Source organism: Candoia aspera, chromosome 3 (assembly GCF_035149785.1).
Source record: "Candoia aspera isolate rCanAsp1 chromosome 3, rCanAsp1.hap2, whole genome shotgun sequence".
In the NCBI taxonomy this organism is placed as follows: domain Eukaryota; kingdom Metazoa; phylum Chordata; class Lepidosauria; order Squamata; family Boidae; genus Candoia; species Candoia aspera.
In genome coordinates, this window is record NC_086155.1 from 25,556,473 (window position 1) to 25,568,772 (window position 12,300).

A 12,300-nucleotide genomic window follows, 5' to 3' on the forward strand; every position below is an offset into this window, starting at 1 on the left:
AAGAAGAAAGTGCAAAAGCTGGCTTGCAGCTAAACCTCAAAAAAACCAAGATTATGGCAACCAGCTTGATTGATAACTAGCAAATAGAGGGAGAAAATGTAGAAGCAGTGAAAGACTTTGTATTTCTAGCTGCGAAGATTACTGCAGATGCTGACTGCAGTCAGGAAATCAGAAGACGCTTAATCCTTGGGAGAAGAGCAATGACAAATCTCGATAAAATAGTTAAGAGCAGAGACATCACACTGACAACAAAGGTCTGCATAGTTAAAGCAATGGTGTTTCCCATAGTAACAGATGGCTGCGAGAGCTGGACCATAAGGAAGGCTGAGAGAAGGAAGGATGATGCTTTTGAGCTGTGGTGTTGGAGGAAAATTCTGAGAGTGCCTTGGACTGCCAGAAGATCAGACCAGTCCATCCTCCAGGAAATAAAGCCAGACTGCTCACTTGAGGGAATGATATTAAAGGCAAAACTGAAATACTTTGGCCACATAATGAGAAGACAGGACACCCTGGAGAAGATGCTGATGCTAGGGAGAGTGGAGGGCAAAAGGAAGAGGGGCCGACCAAGGGCAAGATGGATAGATGATATTCTAGAGGTGATGGATTTGTCCCTGGGGGAGCTGGGGGTGTTGACGACTGACAGGAAGCTCTGGCGTGGGCTGGTCCATGAAGTCACGAAGAGTCGGAAGCGACTAAACAAATAAACAACAAAGTGTAGTACAAAATCATCCCCGTTTAAATTTCTCTCCAGACTTCAAAAGTGAAGTTTGTTAAAGCAAATTCCTCTTTTGTTTAGATAATACTCAGAATGAAGTTTGCTGGCATCAAAAAAAAAAGGCTTTCTGAAAATCCTGAGGTAATTAAAAAAAATTGCTTTAGATATGTTTATATTTAAAATACATTATATTGGGAAAATTGCATTTCACAGAACAGCAATACTGTAATGATTGCCTATCCTGATATACTCAAACTCACAAGCAGATACTTAATGAAATCTGATTTATTGGTAGAATAGTATGCAAATACAGAGAAAGCTGAGAATGACTAAAAGCGCGCCAAATACAAACTAAAAACCCTCGGCTCCAAACGTAATCCCTCCCCTCGCCCGGCAATAGCAACCACCCCCCTCCCAGGTGCTGTTAACCGTTTTACACACATCCTGGGAAAGCAACCTTGAACACATGAGATAACCCAAACACATTCCAACCCAGCAGCCAACAGATAACAACTCCCCGAAGAGGAATCCTCCCTCCTGAGATCAAACACATATCAGGCAAATGACATGCGAAACGTTACGATGTACCAGGGACATTGGAACAGTGAACATGACATACCGCCCCCCCAAAAAATACTAAGGAGCAGGTTTTAGAGGATAAGCAGCGTGAAAACGCCTAACTAAAAGAGGAGAGTGAACATCGTGGGTAGCTACCCACTCAGGGTGGGGGAAATGCTTCCAACGTATAAGGTACTGCAGGGTATTACGAAGCCTGCGGGAATCAAGGACCTCCTTCACTTCAAAATGCTGTTGTCCGTCAATCATAATGGGCGGAGGGGGTGTAGGTTGGAGATGCCAGCGATCAGAGTGGTGAACAGGCTTGAGCAAGCTGCAATGAAAAACAGGATGTAAGCATTTCAGGTTGTGTGGCAGGCCCAATTTGAAAGTAACAGGGTTGATAATTCCAACAATGGGAAAAGGTCCGACAAACTTAGGAGCCAATTTCTTAGAGGGCTGAGGAGATTTAATGAACTTGGTGGAGAGGTAGACCTTATCGCCAACTTTGAAGGCAGGCTGAAGCACTCGCTTCTTATCAGCATGCAGTTTGTAGGTCGTTTGGGCATCTGCCAGTGCTTGTTGAATTACCGGCCAGGAATTGCTCAGGTGCGCAGCCCAGTCAGAAGGGGAAGAAGGCAGTGAAGTGGGTTGAGGCAGGTCAGAAATGGGCACGAAATCCCGCCCAAACACAGTATGGAAGGGTGTGTGTCCTGTGCTCTGATGTACTGCGTTGTTGTAAGCCACTTCGGCGAAAGGCAGGAGATCAACCCAATTGTCCTGCTGATAGTTTACAAAGGCTCTCAAATATTGTTCTAACGTGGCATTAAGAGCCTCCGTAGATCCGTCAGTCTCAGGATGCGACGCAGTGGACAGCGCCTGTTTGGTGCCCAGCAGTTTTAAAAATGCCCGCCAAAACTGGGAAGTAAATTGTGTCCCATGGTCTGTGACCAAACGGGCAGGGCATCCGTGAATTCTGTACATGTGGACTAGGAAGAGGCGGGCTAGCTGCTGAGCCGATGGGATAGAGGCACATGGAATGAAATGGACTTGTTTAGAAAAGTAATCTTTCACAATCCAAATCACAGTCTTTCTCTGATTTGGCGGCAAGTCGACAATAAAATCCATGGAGATTTCCTCCCAAGGACGGGAGGGGCTGGCCACCAGCTGCAGCAGCCCTTGCGGTTTACCCCCCTTCCGTTTTGACATGGCACAGACAGGACAAGAGGCAACATAGTTTTTTACATCACGCCTCAATGTGGGCCACCAAAATTGGTGCCGCACCAGGTGTAAGGTTTTTACAAAGCCAAAATGACCAGCCAGTTTGTCATCATGAGACCTGAGTAGGACCTCCTTTTGCAAACTGTCAGGGACATAGAGACGGTTTTGCTTCCATGCAAAGCCTCAATCAAATGTAACATTGTCTCTATTCACTTGCAACCAAGTGTCAGATTTCAGTTCGGAGAGAAACTGTTGTTGCAATTGGGAAGGAATTGAGAGCCTCCCCCCAGCTGGTGAAACTGAATCTGAGGGCGGCTGTGCACGAGTCTGGCTGTGAGTGACAGCCTGCATACCCAACTGCAGTTCAGTCCACAATGTACCCACCACGTCCGGCACTGAAGTCGAATCCTGGGGCAGGCGGGAAAGCGCATCAGCCAGGAAGTTCTTCTTACCTGGAATGAACTTCAACTTAAAATTAAAACGGCTGAAAAACTGAGCCCACCAAATTTGTTTGGGGCTGAGCTTATGTGGAGTGCTGAGTGCTTCTAAATTCTTATGGTCCGTCCAAACTTCAAAAGGACATTTGGCCCCCTCTAAAAGGTGGTGCCATGCCTCCAAAGCTGCTTTGACTGCAAAAGCCTCCTTTTCCCAGACATGCCATCGTCTTTCTGTCTCAGAAAATTTGTGGGAGAGATACGCACAGGGTTTTAGGCAGCCAGCAGCAACTGCTTGCAACAAAAGTGCTCCAATGGAGAAATCAGAGGCATCCACTTGAACCACAAACGGTTTAGTGGGATCAGGGTGTTGCAGGATAGGCTCAACCGTGAACAGGCTTTTTAGCTTGTCGAAAGCCACCTGGCATTCAGGTGTCCACTTGAGCACCGCTCCCGGGTTCTTCACCTTGCGTGTGTCCCCCAGACCCTTTGTGCACAATAAGTCAGTGAGAGGCAATGCAATTTCCACGAACCCCTGGATAAATTGCCGATAATAGTTGGAAAACCCAAGGAAACTTTGGAGCTGCCTGCGAGTACACGGGCGCTCCCATTCTAGAATGGCTTGGATCTTTGCAGGGTCCATTTCAATGCCCTTGTCAGAAATTCTGTACCCCAAATAATCAAGTTGAGTCTTATGAAATTCACATTTAGATAGTTTAGCATAAAGCTCAGCCTTCCTCAGTTTGCTGAGCACCTGTTTCACAAAACACTCATGTTCTTCCATCGTTTCAGTGTAAATTAAAACATCATCCAAATATACTAGAACCCCCTTGAACAAATGGTCATGTAGCACTTCATTGATCAATTGCATAAATACCCCAGGTGCCCCCGCCAACCCAAATGGCAACACCTTGTACTGGAAAGAGCCCAAAGGACAATTGAAAGCAGTTTTCCATTCATCCCCCTCCCGTATACGGATATGGAAATACGCCTCCCTCAAGTCCAGTTTTGAGAAGATTTTCCCCTTGGCCAGATGTGCTAGCATGTCTTTTATTATTGGCAAAGGATATTTGTTTAATATCGAAACTGCATTTAATCCGTGGTAATCTGTACAGAGTCTCAATGTCCCATCCTTCTTTGCTCGGAATAAAACAGGTGCACCCACCGGGGAGTTAGCTGGTTCGATAAAACCCCTTGCCAAATCTTTATCCACAAACTCCCTCAGTGCTGCCAGTTCTTTTTGGGTCATGGCATAGATTTTAGGCTTGGGCAGTTGGGCATTTGGGACCAACTCTATGGCACAGTCAGTTTTTCGATGCGGCAGGAGCTGGTCCGTCTCCTTTTCGCCAAACACATCTGCAAAACCCTGGTATTGCTCCAGTAAGCCTTCTAGTGGGGCGGCTGCAAAGTGCGGAGTTACGGCTGCCGCCCTCCCCACTGCAGCCTCTGAGGCGTCTTCTTCTTCAGGAGCTTGATAGAAACCATCCCCAAAAGTCAAAGTCCTGTGCACCTAGTTTATATAGGGATTTTGTTGGACCAACCAAGGGATCCCCAAAATGACCAAAGGGCCCCCCACTGGCGCTACTACAAAAGGCAGCCCCTCCCGGTGGCTACCCATTTGCAACGCCACCATACCCTTGGAATGGGTGACTGGCTTCCCCCCCGCCGTAGTTCCATCCAGCTGGGTAAAGATCATGGGCCGTTTAAGCGGAAATGTGGGTAGCTCCAAAGCGGCCACCACATCAGGGTGCATTAGGCAACGGGAACACCCTGAATCGATCAACGGCCACACTTCCACCGTTTTTGTACGGGAGCCCAATTTCACCTTCACTGTCAGTGTGGGGAAGTTGCCACTCACCGAAATGTGATCGCGCCCCTCCTCTACCACCTGCCCAGTGGCGCCCTTTAAGGCAGGTGGCTGGCGTTTCCTGCCGGATGGACCAGATCAGCCTCCCCATCACCTCCGAAGAAAGGGACGTCCTCCGTCTCGTTCTCAGCCAGCGCTGCCTTCATCTTCCTGGGCGTGGAGGGGGATTTCCCTGACGACTTGGCTGGACGCTCCTCAGTCTTTCTCTGCGGGCACGCTGCTGCTCGGTGCCCTTCCTTCCCACATCGGAGGCATTGCCCTTTTGCAAAATGGCTCTCCTTCTCCTCCTGCCAGGCCGGGTGGTGCCCAGTGGCTTGGCCATTCTTGTCATAGCCATTTGCTTAGGACCCTTCCTGCTTTGTGCAAACTTGGCGTGGGCTTGCTCGACATTCCCCGCCAGTTGAATCCAGTCATATAGGGTAATCGGATCTGCTCTTCCCAACACCCATCTCAGCAACTCGGGTCTCAGTCCATCTTTGAACATTTCTATTAAGGTCGTTTGCGACCAATCGTCCACCTTTGCATCTAAGGCTTGGAATTCTAGGGCATAATCGGCCACGGACTTTGATCCTTGGATCAGTTCCCTCAGAGCCACCTTGGCTTTCTCTTTAGCTAACGGGTCAGCAAAATGCAACTTTAGTGCCCACAGGAAGTCTTCGAAATCCTCCAACTCCATGGCTTCCCTCTCGGTTAATTAGACAAACCAATCAGCTGCCCTCCCCTTCAGTTTGGTGGCCACAGCGTTTATCTTAGCCCTTTCCGAAGGAAACAGCCTCCCAAACTCCTCCATATAGCTTTTAGCATTGGTCAGGAAGAATGACAGCTTCGTGGGATCCCCATCAAACTTGACAGTGAAATCTCTGTATCTTGCCCCCTGTGGGCTCCTCTTCCTCTCCTTCTGCCCAGCCCTTCTCCTGGACACCGGGGACCTTTCCTCTCGAGGGGGGGGGAATTCAAAACCCTGACTTTGGGATTTCTCTTCCCATCCCTACTTCTTCCCCTTCCTCTGTCCTCCGAATGCTGAGGGGGCGATGGGGATGCCCACCAGGGGCTGCGTGGTGGTGATCCCCCCCGGTGCCTCCTCTGGTCTTTCTTCTTCACGCTCGGGGGGGGGAGAAATAGATGGGGACAACCGTCTGTAGTGACGTTCCCTTCCTCCCCTGTCCTGGCCACCCCACGCCAATGACATCTTCGCCATCATGTCTTCCAGGTACCGTATCCTGGCTTCCCACCCTTGTGATTTCTCAGGGGCCTCAGAGTCCTCCGACCCTTTCTTCTCAATCCTGACCACATTCGGGGACAGCGGATACCTTGGCTTTCCAGATGCCTGGGGCATTCCTGGTAGGGTTCCCTGTTCCTCACCCCCTGTCACCCGATCACCCGGCGATTCCTCTGCCTTCTTTACCACTTTGGATTTTACCGCTTTTCCTGTCACTGGGCTGGAACCCGAGGTCTCCGACAGGTCCTCCAATTCCGGAGTGGGGGTCCTTTCCCTTCTCTTTCCCATGGAATCCGGTTCCCCCGCACTGGAATCTTCACTTTCCCCCGAGCAAGGAGTAGGTTCAGTCATCACTAATTTTATTTCCTCACAGATACTCTGGAAGGATGTTAGTGGTAAAAGTTTTAAGATTCCCAGCTTTATGTAATGATTGCCTATCCTGATATACTCAGACTCACAAGCAGATACTTAATGAAATCTGATTTATTGGTAGAATAGTATGCAAATACAGAGAAAGCTGAGAATGACTAAAAGCGCACCAAATACAAACTAAAAACCCTCGGCTCCAAACGTAATCCCTCCCCTCGCCCGGCCACAGCAACCACCCCCCTCCCAGGTGCTGTTAACCGTTTTACACACATCCTGGGAAAGCAACCTTGAACACATGAGATAACCCAAACACATTCCAACCCAGCAGCCAAAACATTCCAACCCAGCAGCCAACAGATAACAACTCCCCGAAGAGGAATCCTCTCTCCCGAGATCAAACACGTATCAGGCAAATGACATGCGAAATGTTACGATGTACCAGGAACATTGGAACAGTGAACATGACAAATACAAATAAAGACATTAAAATTTGGGGATAATTTACATTTTAAAGTATATGCTGTAGGGGAAGTTGCATAGGAAAGCTGTATATTGGCAAAAGCTTTAGAAAAATAGATGGGGAATTTCAGTAATGTAGGTTTTGCTTTTAATGCACTGAAAAACAATGGACCAAAATATTCAATTCCGATCCACATATCCCTAGTAAAGTGTAGGTAATTCCACTTCTTAGAGGTTTGGTAGTGTACTTATACAAAATGCCTATATTATTTGTAATCTAAGGATCTGTTGGTACTCATACATGGAGCAGCAGATGATTTTTTCAGTGGATCAACACCACCTGAAATGTTTGATTAGCTGCTTTTTTACTGTTTTAATGCTCTATTACTTTGATAGAACCATGAAAATAGTCAATCTCAATGCATCTTGTGATCTTTTATGGATCCCTGGGGTCCAAGGATTAATGACACAAAAGACCATTACTATTGAAAATCAGTTTTAATTTATTCAGCATATTTTAGTTTTGGAATGGAATGTTTTGAAACATTTTAAAATGCTACTTTATCTTAAAATAATTTATGAGTAACAAGTTTCTAGTTTTTCTCTTGTAAACTACAGACACACCTGCCAGAACACATTATCACTTCTCTACTCTCTTAACAGATTCAAAGAAGTCAAATAAAAATATATTTTGCTGTACCACAGTTATCTTTCTGAAAATGGTAACATCATAACTGACTACAGTGTGGGACACAACTCTTAGTTGCAACAAAGATATAAAAGGTTTCATTTTTGGCATACAGAAAACATAAGATTTTGGTGAGATTTTGAGGTGGCTACCTTACTGCAGCTAACATTTCTCCTCTCTTGTGCCTTGTGCTTTTTAATATTTTTTTCATCATTATGTTTTCTTATATATTTATCGTTTTTTAATTCAGTGTTGTACACTGCCCAGAATCACTTTGTGTGGGATGAGTGGCCATATCAATGTGGCAAACAAATAAATAAAATATGTTGCTGTATTTATTATGTTAAAGTAGCTGCAAATAATAACAAAGTGTTATTGTGATTTCTATAACATTCCAAGCTGTGCCTCAAGTTAAAAAGTCATCAGATTATATAAATAGATTTTAATAAAAATTGAAATTAATTATAACTCAATCTTCACATCCAAAAAAATGTGGTAAGTTTCTCTTTAATAAATCCTCATGTGTCTTGAATGAGGCATGTCTATTGTTAAATTACAGTGAATTTTCATGACAATGTGAATGATTATTTCAATCCCTGCTTTTTTGTACAGTATATTAAAGGCCGAACAGGTCATTTATACCAATGTAGATAAATTCCATTCTCTGAATGTTGGTAACAGCTTGGTCTATCCTAAAAGTCCTGCAGATCTGAAATGTTATTTTCACAGGAAAAACAAAAACAACAGTATCATATCATTCGTATCATAATGCAATAATCATTGCACTATTTTTTTTTAAATAGCTGGGCACAATTCTACAAAATGTACATGCCCACATGCTATTCACTTTTGGAGTAAGCAACTTTCTTTCTCACATACATACATTTAAATGGTCTTCATGAATGGAATTATAACAATTAATTGCCATCTGGATTCTATTTTATACTCAGATTTTGCATTTATATTTATATTTTATGTATTATTTATGGTTCTATTGTATTTTAAATCTTTTAGCTTATTGTAAACTGCCCAAAGTCCCTCTCTCGGGGGGAAATGGGTGGTGGCAAAATCTGATAAATAAAAATTTATCAGTGGCTAAGAGCAAAAATCTGGTCTTCATATCCTCTACCCAGCATAAAGCTACGTTGCACTTTCCAGATTTTGCTTCTTTCCACGTCACTTCCTCTTTGAATCAGAATTTTGCCAAACAACTTTCCAGTAATACTTAACAAACTAATCTCCCTGTAGGTTTTCTTTTCACTCTTGCTACCTTTCCCTCTGTATAAGAGAACAGTAGCAGCATTTTCCCGATCATCAGGCACAGATTTTAGTCTTCACACATACATTAAATAAGTCAAGCAGCCATTACATAAGCAAGCCACATCCACATTTTAACATTTTTCCAGTTACATTATCTATAAATTACCATTTTCATCATTCTCATAGCAATTTTGGCTTCCTTTTCCTCATTTTTTTTTTCTTGGCATTCTACTCTTCAACATATTGCTATCACTCTCATACAAATCTCTAAAATACTCCTTTCAACATTTATACTCCCTTCAATTTAATCCCAAGTGATGTTTTTGATTAATTAAGTGTCAAAATGGATACGAATCACCAAGGTAATTTATTTTTAATCTAAACAATAGGCCTCCGCAAAGGATCGTTACCTTGTCGTGGTGCTGGAGCTTGAGCACCTCAATGATGCCATGAGCTAAACCGTGAAGGGCCACCCAAGACGGGAAGGTCATGACAGAGAGGTCAGACTAAATGCGATCCCTGGGGAAGGTAATGGCAACCCACCCCAGTATTCTTGCCGTGAAAACTAAATGGATCAGTACAACCAGAGATATGTCGGTATACCATCGGAAGATGAGACCCCCAGGTCGGAAGATGGTCAAAATGCTACTGGGGAGGAACAGAGGATGAGCTCAACTAGCCCCAGTCGTGATGACGCAGCTAGCTCAAAGCCGAAAGGACGGTTAGCGGCCGACGGTGCTGGTGGTGAACGGCGAATCCGATGTTCTAAGGATCAACACACCATTGGAACCTGGAATGTAAGATCTATGAGCCAGGGCAAATTGGATGTAGTTATTGGTGAGATGTCAAGATTAAAGATAGACATTCTGGGCGTCAGTGAACTGAAATGGACTGGAATGGGCCACTTCACATCAAATGACCACCAGATCTACTACTGTGGACAAGAGGACCACAGAAGAAATGGAGTAGCCTTCATAATTAATAGTAAAGTGGCTAAAGCAGTGCTTGGATACAACCCAAAAAACGACAGAATGATCTCAATTCGAATTCAGGGCAAGCCATCTAACATCACAGTGATCCAAATATACGCCCCAACCACAAATGCTGAAGAAGCTGAAGTAGAGCAGTTCTATGAGGATCTGCAGCACCTACTGGACAACACGCCTAAAAGAGATGTTATTTTCATCACAGGAGACTGGAATGCTAAGGTGGGCAGTCAAATGACACCTCGAATTACAGGTAAGTATGGCCTGGGAGAACAAAACGAAGCAGGACATAGGCTGATAGAATTTTGCCAAGACAATTCACTCTGCATAACAAACACTCTCTTCCAACAACCTAAGAGACGGCTTTACACATGGACTTCACCAGATGGACAACACCGAAATCAGATTGACTACATCCTTTGCAGCCAAAGGTGGCGGACATCTGTACAGTCGGTAAAAACTAGGCCTGGAGCTGACTGTAGTTCAGACCATGAACTACTTCTTGCACAATTTAGGATCAGACTAAAGAGATTAGGGAAGACCCACAGATCAGCTAGATATGAGCTCACGAATATTCCTCAGGAATATGCAGTGGAGGTGAAGAATAGATTTAAGGGACTGGACTTAGTAGATAGAGTCCCGGAAGAACTCTGGACAGAAGTTGGCAGCATTGTTCAGGAGGCGGCAACAAAATACATCCCAAAGAAAGAGAAAACCAAGAAGGCAAAATGGCTGTCTGCTGAGACACTAGAAGTAGCCCAAGAAAGAAGGAAAGCAAAAGGCAACAGCGATAGGGGGAGATATGCCCAATTAAATGCAAAATTCCAGAGGTTAGCCAGAAGAGATAAGGAATTATTTTTAAACAAGCAATGCGCGGAAGTGGAAGAAGACAATAGAATAGGAAGGACAAGAGACCTCTTCCAGAAAATTAGAAACATTGGAGGTAAATTCCAGGCCAAAATGGGTATGATCAAAAACAAAGATGGCAAGGACCTAACAGAAGAAGAAGAGATCAAGAAAAGGTGGCAAGAATATACAGAAGACCTGTATAGGAAGGATAACAATATCGGGGATAGCTTTGACGGTGTGGTCAGTGAGCTAGAGCCAGACATCCTGAAGAGTGAGGTTGAGTGGGCCTTAAGAAGCATTGCAAATAACAAGGCAGCAGGAGAAGACGGCATCCCAGCTGAACTGTTCAAAATCTTGCAAGATGATGCTGTCAAGGTAATGCATGCTATATGCCAGCAAATTTGGAAAACACAAGAATGGCCATCAGATTGGAAAAAATCAACTTATATCCCCATACCAAAAAAGGGAAACACTAAAGAATGTTCAAACTATCGAACAGTGGCACTCATTTCACATGCCAGTAAGGTAATGCTCAAGATCCTGCAAGGTAGACTTCAGCAGTTCATGGAGCGAGAATTGCCAGATGTACAGGCTGGGTTTAGAAAAGGCAGAGGAACTAGAGACCAAATTGCCAATATCCGCTGGATAATGGAAAAAGCCAGGGAGTTTCAGAAAAACATCTATTTCTGTTTTATTGACTATTCTAAAGCCTTTGACTGTGTGGACCATAACAAATTGTGGCAAGTTCTTAGTGGTATGGGAATACCAAGTCATCTTGTATGCCTCCTGAAGAATCTGTATAACGACCAAGTAGCAACAGTAAGAACAGACCACGGAACAACGGACTGGTTTAAGATTGGGAAAGGAGTACGGCAGGGCTGTATACTCTCACCCTACCTATTCAACTTGTATGCAGAACACATCATGCGACAAGCTGGTCTTGAGGAATCCAAGGCTGGAGTTAAAATCTCTGGAAGAAACATTAACAATCTCAGATATGCAGATGATACCACTTTGATGGCTGAAAGTGAAGAGGAACTGAGGAGCCTTATGATGAAGGTGAAAGAAGAAAGTGCAAAAGCTGGCTTGCAGCTAAACCTCAAAAAAACCAAGATTATGGCAACCAGCTTGATTGATAACTGGCAAATAGAGGGAGAAAATGTAGAAGCAGTGAAAGACTTTGTATTCCTAGGTGCAAAGATTACTGCAGATGCTGACTGCAGTCAGGAAATCAGAAGACGCTTAATCCTTGGGAGAAGAGCAATGACAAATCTCGATAAAATAGTTAAGAGCAGAGACATCACACTGACAACAAAGGCCCGCATAGTTAAAGCAATGGTGTTCCCTGTAGTAACATATGGCTGCGAGAGCTGGACCATAAGGAAGGCTGAGCGAAGGAAGATCGATGCTTTTGAACTGTGGTGTTGGAGGAAAATTCTGAGAGTGCCTTGGACTGCCAGAAGATCAGACCAGTCCATCCTCCAGGAAATAAAGCCAGACTGCTCACTTGAGGGAATGATATTAAAGGCCAAACTGAAATACTTTGGCCACATAATGAGAAGACAGGACACCCTGGAGAAGATGCTGATGCTAGGGAGAGTGGAAGGCAAAAGGAAGAGGGGCCGACCAAGGGCAAGATGGATGGATGATATTCTAGAGGTGACGGACTCATCCCTGG